The sequence below is a fragment of the Lolium rigidum genome, chromosome 3 (genome assembly GCF_022539505.1).
Source record: "Lolium rigidum isolate FL_2022 chromosome 3, APGP_CSIRO_Lrig_0.1, whole genome shotgun sequence".
Classification (NCBI taxonomy): Eukaryota; Viridiplantae; Streptophyta; class Magnoliopsida; order Poales; family Poaceae; genus Lolium; species Lolium rigidum.
In genome coordinates, this window is record NC_061510.1 from 403,815,963 (window position 1) to 403,825,009 (window position 9,047).

Genomic DNA, 9,047 nt, shown 5'->3' on the forward strand with positions numbered 1-9,047 from the left:
GTGCCTATAAAAGGAGCATCGATATGCCTTGCCGAAGCAGATCAACAAGCCAAGAAGAGTTTCATTCCCATGGATGAAGGAAAGGGTTGGGAAATCTCCCGTGACAAAGCTTCTCGAAGATGTCGTTGGTGCACACGCGCCCTACGGCATCTTCGGAGGCTGTGCCTCGGAAAAATTTCCCGGCAAGCCCGTGAACGACTACATCTCCTCTAACGATCTGTTGGGGAAAGGTTTGGGAAATCTCCGTGGCGCAGCTTCTCGAAGATGTCGTTGGTGCACACGCCCTACGGCATCTTCGGAAGCTGCTCCTCGGAATTTTTCCCTGCAAGCCCCGAACGACTACATCTCCTCTAACGATAGTACTCGTTGGGGAAATGGTTGGGAAATCTCCACTTTTAATATCTTACATACAGTTAAATTGATTGCCATGTTGAGATACTCATTTGTGCCATGAACATTCTACAATTAACTTGATGATGGAGCATCTTCATCATTTAATCTTCTTCAGCCTTAACCATGGAGCATCTTCATCATTTAACTTGATGCTTGGATCAATGTTCACTCTGAAGGGTGGAATTTCATCAAACTTATTATAATCTTCTGACATGTCCTGTCTTGTCCTCCACTCCCACGATGTTTCTTTTTCCGAAAAGAACTATGTGGCGCTTTGGCTCATCGTTTGATGTATTTGTTTCCTTATGTTTCCTTTTTCTTGGTTTGGTAGACATGTCCTTCACATAGAAAACCTGGGCCACATCCTTGGCTAGGACGAATGGTTCGTCTCTATACCCAAGATTGTTGAGATCCACTCGTTGTCATTCCATACAACTTGTCTACCCGAACCCCGCCTCCTGTTTTGTTGACCCATTTGCACCTAAACAAAGGGACCTTAAAAGAAGGTCCATAGTCAAGTTCCCATATATCCTCTATGTAACCATAATATGTGTCATTTGGGCCTTCATTCATTATTGCATCAAATCGGACACCATTGTTTTGGTTGGTGCTCTTTTTATCTTGGGCGATCGTGTAAAATGTATTCCCATTTATCTCGTACCCTTGGAAAGTCACTACAGTCGAAGATGGTGTCTGGGCCAGCAAGTACAGCTGATCATCAATATCTTCGTTATTCAGGAGATGTTTTTGCAACCAACCGCCGAAAGTCGACATGTGTTCACGTCTAATCCAATCGTTCGACTGCCCCGGGTTCTGGGAGCGTAGAAAGTTCTTGTGGTCACCGATATACGGAGCCACCAAGGTGGAACTTTGTAGAACCGTGTAGTGTGCTTGAGTCAAAGAAATTCCGTCCATACATATCATTGATTTCCTTCCTAGCGTGCCTTTTCCACTTAGTCTCCCTTCATGCCGCGATTCGGGAACACCAATCGGCTTAAGGTCAGGAATAAAGTCAACACGGAATTCAATGACCTCCTCTCGTTCCATAGCCCTTGGAGATGCTTCCTTCGGCCTAGCACGGTTATGAACATATTTCTTTAAGACTCCCATGAACCTCTCGAAGGGGAACATATTGTGTAGAAATACGGGACCGAGAATGGAAATCTCATCGACCGGGTGAACGAGGAGATGTGTCATAATATTGAAGAAGGATGGTGGGAACACCAGCTCAAAACTAACCGGACATTGGACCACATCATTCCGCAACCTCGGTAGAATTTCTGGATTTATTACCTTCGAGAAATTGCATTGAGGAATGCACATAGCTTCACAATGGGCGAGTCGAACATTTTCCGGTAGAAGCCCCCTCAATGCAATCGGAAGCAAGCTGTGTCATTATCACGTGACGGTCATGAGACTTCGGGTTACGGAATGTTTTCTTCTCCATATTTATTATTCCCTTTATATTGGAGGAGAAGCCGGACGGGACCTTGATACTTCTCGGACATTCAAAAAATATTTCCTTCTCTCGCTTTTGTAAGAGCGTAGCTGGATAAATGACGTCCTTTAACTCTCTCATGCAGATTTTTGGGGTCTTTCCAACGTTGCTTGGTCCTCCCGTGCTTACGGTGTATCTTTTGTCTTCCCGTACACGCCCAGAAAGCCTAGCAGGTTCACGCAAAGATTCTTCGTCACGTGCATCACATCGATTGAAGAGCGGACCTCTAAGACTTTCCAATAGGGTAGATCCCAAAATATAGATTTCTTCTTCCACATGGGCGCGTGTCCGGCATCGTCATTCGGAACGGACCGTCCGCCGAGGACCCTTTCCAAATATTACATCTAGATCCTTGACCATACCAAATATATCAACACCATCACGATGGGGAGGCTTCCTCCGGTGATCAGCCTCACCGCTGTAATGCTTGCCTTTCTTTCTTACGGGATGGGTAATCCTAAGAAATCGACGATGCCCCAGGTACACGACCTTCTGACCTTTTTCCAAATAATCACCTTCGAGGTCATGTAAACAGTGCGTGCATGCATTGTATCCCTTGTTTGACTGTCCTGAAATGTTACCAAGAGCAGGCCAGTCATTGATGGTTACGAAAAGCAGCGCTCTTAGGTCAAATTCCTCCTGCTTGTGCTCGTCCCACACACGTACACCTGCTAGGGACCACAGCTGTAGAAGTTCTTCGACTAATGGCTTCAGGTACACATCAATGTCGTTCCCTGGTTGCTTCGGGCCTTGTATGAGCACTGGCATCATAATGAACTTCCGCTTCATGCACAACCAAGGAGGAAGGTTATATATACAAAGAGTCACAGGCTAGGTGCTATGGCTGCAGCTCTGCTCTCCAAAAGGATTCATGCCATCTGTACTTAGACCAAACCTTAAGTTCCTTGCATCCTGTGCAAAGTTTGGGAACTCTCTATCGATTTTTCTCCATTGGGAGCCATCGGCGAGGTGCCTCAACATCTCGTCTTTCTTACGGTCTTCTTTGTGCCATCGCAACAACCTAGCATGCTCTTTATTTCTGAACAAGCGTTTCAGCCGTGGTATTATAGGAGCATACCACATAACCTTGGCAGGAACCCTCTTCCGGGGGCGCTCGCCCTCAACATCACCAGGGTCGTCATCTCGTCTGATCTTATACCGCAATGCAGTGCACACCGGACATGCATCCAAATTCTCGTACTCACCGCGGTAGAGGACGCGATCATTAATGCATGCATGTATCTTTTGCACATCTAATCCTAGAGGGCAGACAATCTTCTTCGCTTCGTACGTATCGGCGGGCAATTCGTTACCCCTTGGAAGCTTCCTCTTAATTATTGTCAGCAACTTTCCAAATCCTGAGTCAGTGACACCGTTCTCTGCCTTCCATTGCAACAATTCTAGTGTGCTGCCTAGCTTTTTATGGCCATCTTCGCAAGTTGGGTATAACAATTTGTTGTGATCTTCTATCATCTTGTCGAAGGCCAACCTTTCCTTTTCAGTTTCACATTCTCTCCTTGCATCGAAATGGCCCGACCAAGATCATCATCGGCGAGCTCATCTGGTGCCTCTTGATCTTCTACTTCATTGTCTTCATTGCCTTCTGCGGTATCATCGTATTCGGGGAAATTGGGATAACCGTCATCATCCTCTTCCTCTTCTTCATTGTCTTCCATCATAACCCCTCTTTCTCCGTGCTTGGTCCAACAATAGTAGCTGGGCATGAAACCTGCCCGCGAGAAGGTGGCTGTTAATGACACTCGAGTGAGCGTAATTTACGATATTCTTGCGATCGACACATGGACAATACATGAAGCCACCATGTTTGTTTGCCTCAGCCACGGCGATGAAATTCTCCAGGCCCGAAGTGAACTCGTCAAACCGTCGGTCAATGTACATCCATTGCCGATTCATCTGCATGATATAATTAACATTATATGAAAAACCATTACATTTTATCAATTACAGAAGAAAAGGATAAAGTTGTTAACCTCGATGAAGAAGAAAAAAGCAAGTTAAGTGTGGCTTGATTTGTGTAAACTCAAGTGTCAAATCCTCTTAAGCATTTCATCGAACACCTCATGTGCATGTGAAGAAGAGAGGAGAGCAATACACCCCTCTTGTGAAGAAAGTGAAAAAATGGCCAAGTGTGGCTCACATTTGGGCAGGGGCAAGGTCATATAGCCAGATTGGGGACTTTGTCCCGGTTTGTAATACAAACCGGGTCCAGAGGTGGGGCCTTTGGACCCGGTTTGTATTACAAACCGGGACTAAAGGGTTCCCACGCCTGACACGCTCTGCCGCGCCCTGCCGGCCACCCTTTAGGCCCGGTTTGTAATACAAACCGGGTCCAAAGGCCACTACAGGACAGGCTCTGAACCAGTGGGGCCGCCCTGGGCAAAACGAACCGGGCCTAATGCCCCCAATGGTCCCGGTTTGGTTCTGCACTGGGTTATTTGCTGAGGACCAAAGGCCTCTTCTCCACTAGTGTCACGTTCTTTTTGCTTTTCTGCAATGGCTGTGGGTGGCGCACCTTTACCATTAGTAGTAGCGCACTAGGTGGTGCGTTACTGCTATTTTGATTACTAGTGGCGCATTAGTAGTGCGTCACCGCTAAAAGTTAGCAGTGGCGTGATAGTAGTGGCGCACCACTAGTGCGCCACTGATGGCAAAAATTGGTGCGCCACTGATTGCCTGTTTTCTAGTAGTGTCTCGACAACCTTGCAGCTATCAGGTAAGTCTACCAATGTCCATACTTGGTTATCATACTGATGTCTACGCACGCTTCTATTCTTGTAGACAATGTTGGGCCTCCAAGTGCAGAGGTTTGTCAACAGCAGCAAGTTTCCCTTAATTGGATCACCCAAGGTTTATCGAACTCAGGAAGGTAGAGGTCAAAGATATCCCTCTCAAGCAATGATGCAATTAAGATACAAGAAGTCTCTTGTGTCCCCAACACACCTAATACATTTATCAGATGTATAGGTGCACTAGTTCGGCGAAGAGATATTAAAATGCAAGTGATATGGATGAATATGAGTGGTAATAACAATCTGAAATAAATATGGCGGCGAGTAAACATGTAGGAGAACTGTAAATAAATGGTGATTCGATGTTTGGGAACAAGGCATAGGGATCATACTTTCACTAGTGGTCACTCTCAACAATGTTATCATAAAGGACTATAAATATAAGCACTTCACTATGCTATTCTTAACTACTCTCTGGCGGCATAATGAACACTAATTCACCGGCTAGGGCTGCGAAAGCAAACCTCAAAGATGTATTCACATGTACTAATAAACACCCCACGCTGTACTATGAGCATTCATAGGTGGTACTAACACACCACAATTTCATAGAAACATCCAAGTCAAATCATAATTCAGTGAACAAGTATTCTGTGAAATATAGCCTAAGAGACCCACACAGTGCACACACTCCACCTTTACACACGTGAGACAAGGAGTCTATGTAGATCATATAAGTAAAATCCACTTGAATAGCATAACGACATCTAGATTACAAAGCTCATCATATGGATCTCAATCATGTAAGGCAGCTCATGAGATCAATGTATTGAAGTACATGTGAGAGAGAAATAAACCACATAGTGACATAGGCATCCCCAATGGGCCTGCCAAAGATGGTACCCGGGGTTTACTGAAGGCCCGGGACTCGAAGAATAAGAAGATTCGGGAGCCCATTTAGTTAAGGAAAGATAGATTGTATTAGGAAATATAGAAACATGTAATCTTACGGGTTGGATATGAAACCCTCCGGAACTCTGTAACTTGTGTATTATGAAACCCTCGACTCCACCCTCTATATAAGGGGGAGTCGAGGGACGAAGAAAGGATCGAATCTATTATCAACAGAACCCTAGTTTTCATAATCGTCGAGTACTTTTCGGCTGAAACCTTCGAGATCTACTTGCCCTCTACTTCTAGCAAAACCCTAGTCTACAATCTGTAGGCATTGACAAATTAATCCTTTGTCAATTGGCGCCGTCTGTGGGAATTAGAGGTTGCAAGGAGCTGATCTCGATGGCACGTCCAGAATCGTCGACTTCGTTGGTGGCCAGCAATACGATGGATCGAGGAAACGGGAAAAAACTGATCTAGTCGATTTTATTCCTCACACGCCCTCCCGTATGGATGCATGTGCCTATCTGGAGGAGCCCATCGTCATGACATTCGGAGAATTCCGATTTGGCGTCAACAAAGAAGGATCCTACCGTCTCGAAGTTCCGATCTCGTCGGAATTTTCAGCGGTCGATTCTAACTTTTCGTCGAGTGACGAGGAGTTTTCGTCGCCATGCTTCGTCGACAACAAGGCAAACGGAAAGCTCACCAAGATCTTCAGCAATACATCTTTCGAGTCGTCTGCGGACTCCTTTATAAGCAGCGATTCCGACAGCATCGACAACTTCAACTTCATCGACAAATTTGCTGCCATCGGAAAGGTCTTCACCAATCTATACGATGGTGTCACCAATCCTGATAAAAATCAATACGTAAAATACCATCAAATCTATGCAATCGAAGAGGCAGGCCGATCAGAACCAGAGACGTCAGAGGCTTTCGACGATTTGAGAAATCCATACGTCGATCCCGCTGATCTTAGGAAAGGCTTAGGCACTAAATATGCTGGGTCTTCAACTCGCGCAAGAGTTCAACTCCCGCAGGAAGCGTGGGATAGGGCCGCAAAAGCCATCGATGGTTCAGAACCGATGACCACCACTGCTACTGTACAAGAACTACAAGCATACCAATATAGACTTGCTCGGGTAAGTAGAGAGCTGGAAAAACAGACAGCATCCTTGAATAGGAGAAAAGAGGCAGCTTCCGCGTCCAGCAGGCGTCGAGCAGAGCTCAGTCGACAATCAGAAACTTCGGCAGATAGCCATAGAGAGGCTCGAAGGAGGATGAGATCTCGGCTGCAAAATATACCTGAAGAAGAGAGAGGAAACATAATTCAAAATCTTGACATGTCCTTCATGACGATTGACACAAGGGGAAATATCATCCCGAAAACGCCAGAAGCAGGTTACATGGCAACGCAAGCTTACATCCTCGCGTCCAGACCACCTCCTGGGGACCCGAGAGAACCATTGTTCAATATGGCAATGGCTGGAGTAGGAGTTATGGGAACAGCGTTCGCAGCCACGCCTCCCGAAGGAAATCCTAGGCAAAATAGTCCACGACCCACTGCAGCGGTCCAAGATCCACCAAGAACAAGTGGAGCAAGAGACACAGCAGTTCAAGTAAGGGTGGATAGAGCGCGACAAGAAAGAAGAGAACGTCAGCATTCACCAGAGGTTGCCGACGAAGATATGTGTGGGCTCCCGTGCTTTACGAGAAGAGTTCGAAAGACTCGAGTCCCAAAAGGGTTCAAGTTACCTGAGAATTTCAAGAAATTCGACGGCCTGCAGGATCCCGAGGATTGGCTCGTTGATTATCTCGAGATGGTGAAGCTGGTAGGAGGAACCAGAGCAACAGCCATGCAAAGTATTCAAGTTCACTCTAGCGGTGCCGCGAGATCTTGGATAAAGAAACTCCCCCAAGTTCCATCGACAGCTGGGATAATTTTGAGGATATCTTTGTGAAAAATTTCCGATCCATCTGCAAGAAACCTGCGTCATTGGAAGAGTTGAGGGCATGTCGACAGAAACACGACGAGTCGATGAGAAAATATATACAGAGGTGGAATATCATCAAAAACTCGGCAGAAGATATATCTGACGAGAGAGCAATAGACGCGTTCGTAGCAGGAATTCGGCGGGGAGATTTTGTCGAGGACTTAGGGAGAACTAACCCTAAGACAATATCAGCACTGATTGAGATAGCCAACAAGTGGGCAGATGGAGAAGACGCAATATATAATAAGCGACACAGGTCGCCAGAAGAGGATCGCGGTCGAAATTTTCAAAATAGAAGGCGATTTTCTCGCCAGTTCTACAACAACGATGCTCCTGGCCATATATCGGCTGGTTTTCGGGGAAATCCTGGAGGAAATAGTCGAGATGACTATCAAAGGAGTAATCAGCAACAAGGCGACAATAGAGGTGATTCTCACGGCAACAGGCAAAATAGTGGACCAAGGTTTCAAAGACCTTATGTGTCCCCCGAGGAGATGATGAACGGTCCGTGTCAAATGCACTTTTATCTCGACAACAACGGAAAGAGGCAGTCAGGACATCTCCAGAAAGACTGCCGAAATTTTCAGGCAATGTTGCGAGCCGCAGGAATTGCAAATGCCCAAGCAATGAACAGAAACCCCCAGGGGCCAAGGAGTGAGATCCACCTTCCACCTCCTCCCGCAATCACGGACGAAAATTGGCACCAGCTCAGAATAGCGGCAGCACCACATCCACCACCGTATGTTGATCCTAACTCCAACGGTGTGGTCTCGATGATTCAGAAAGCTAGCCCATCCAACAGGGCGAAGAAGGTAATCTCACGACAAGTGTTCATGGCAGAAAAGATGCCTCCACCAACAGTTGAGTACCTAAATTGGTCAGGGCAAGATATTAGCTTCACAATTGCAGATCATCCACAGCAAGTTCCTCGACCAGGACAATCGGCACTCATCCTACCCGCAGTAATTGCTGGTTTTGACGTGTCGAGAGTTTTTATAGATGGCGGCAGCAGTTTAAACCTTATGTATGCAGATACATTGAGGAAGTTGAACATATCCCTGGCAAACCTGAAACCAACTGATACACGTTTCCATGGGATCACACCAGAGAAGCCAAGTTATCCGTTAGGCAAGATCAACCTCGATGTTCAGTTTGGAACCCGAGAAAACTACAGGATAGAGAATTTGGAGTTCAAAGTTGTGGATTTCCCGTCGCAGTATCACGCTTTGTTGGGACGACCAGCATACGCCAAGTTTATGGCAGTACCACATTATACGTATCTATTGTGGAGGTTGCCCGGACCCAAGGGACCTATCACAATTAAGGGAAGCTTCCCGCTGTCTGATAAGTGCGACAAGGATTTTCATCGACTGTCAGAAACTTTCGGGATGCAAGCAGAATATATGGCGCCAAGGCTCACTGATTACGATGTGCTGCCAGATGCAGGGAGGTTTCCTAGGGAGCCAACTTTCAACACAGCCAAGGATTCAAAAGAGGTGCAGATCCACCCAACGG

The 9,047-nt window shown here is 46.3% G+C and overlaps 1 pseudogene; it reads right to left on the bottom strand.

Moving 5' to 3' along the window:
* Positions 1 to 514: 514 nt before the first annotated feature.
* Positions 515 to 3,790, bottom strand: LOC124703935 (annotated as a pseudogene).
* Between the last annotated feature and the right edge of the window lie 5,257 nt (positions 3,791 to 9,047).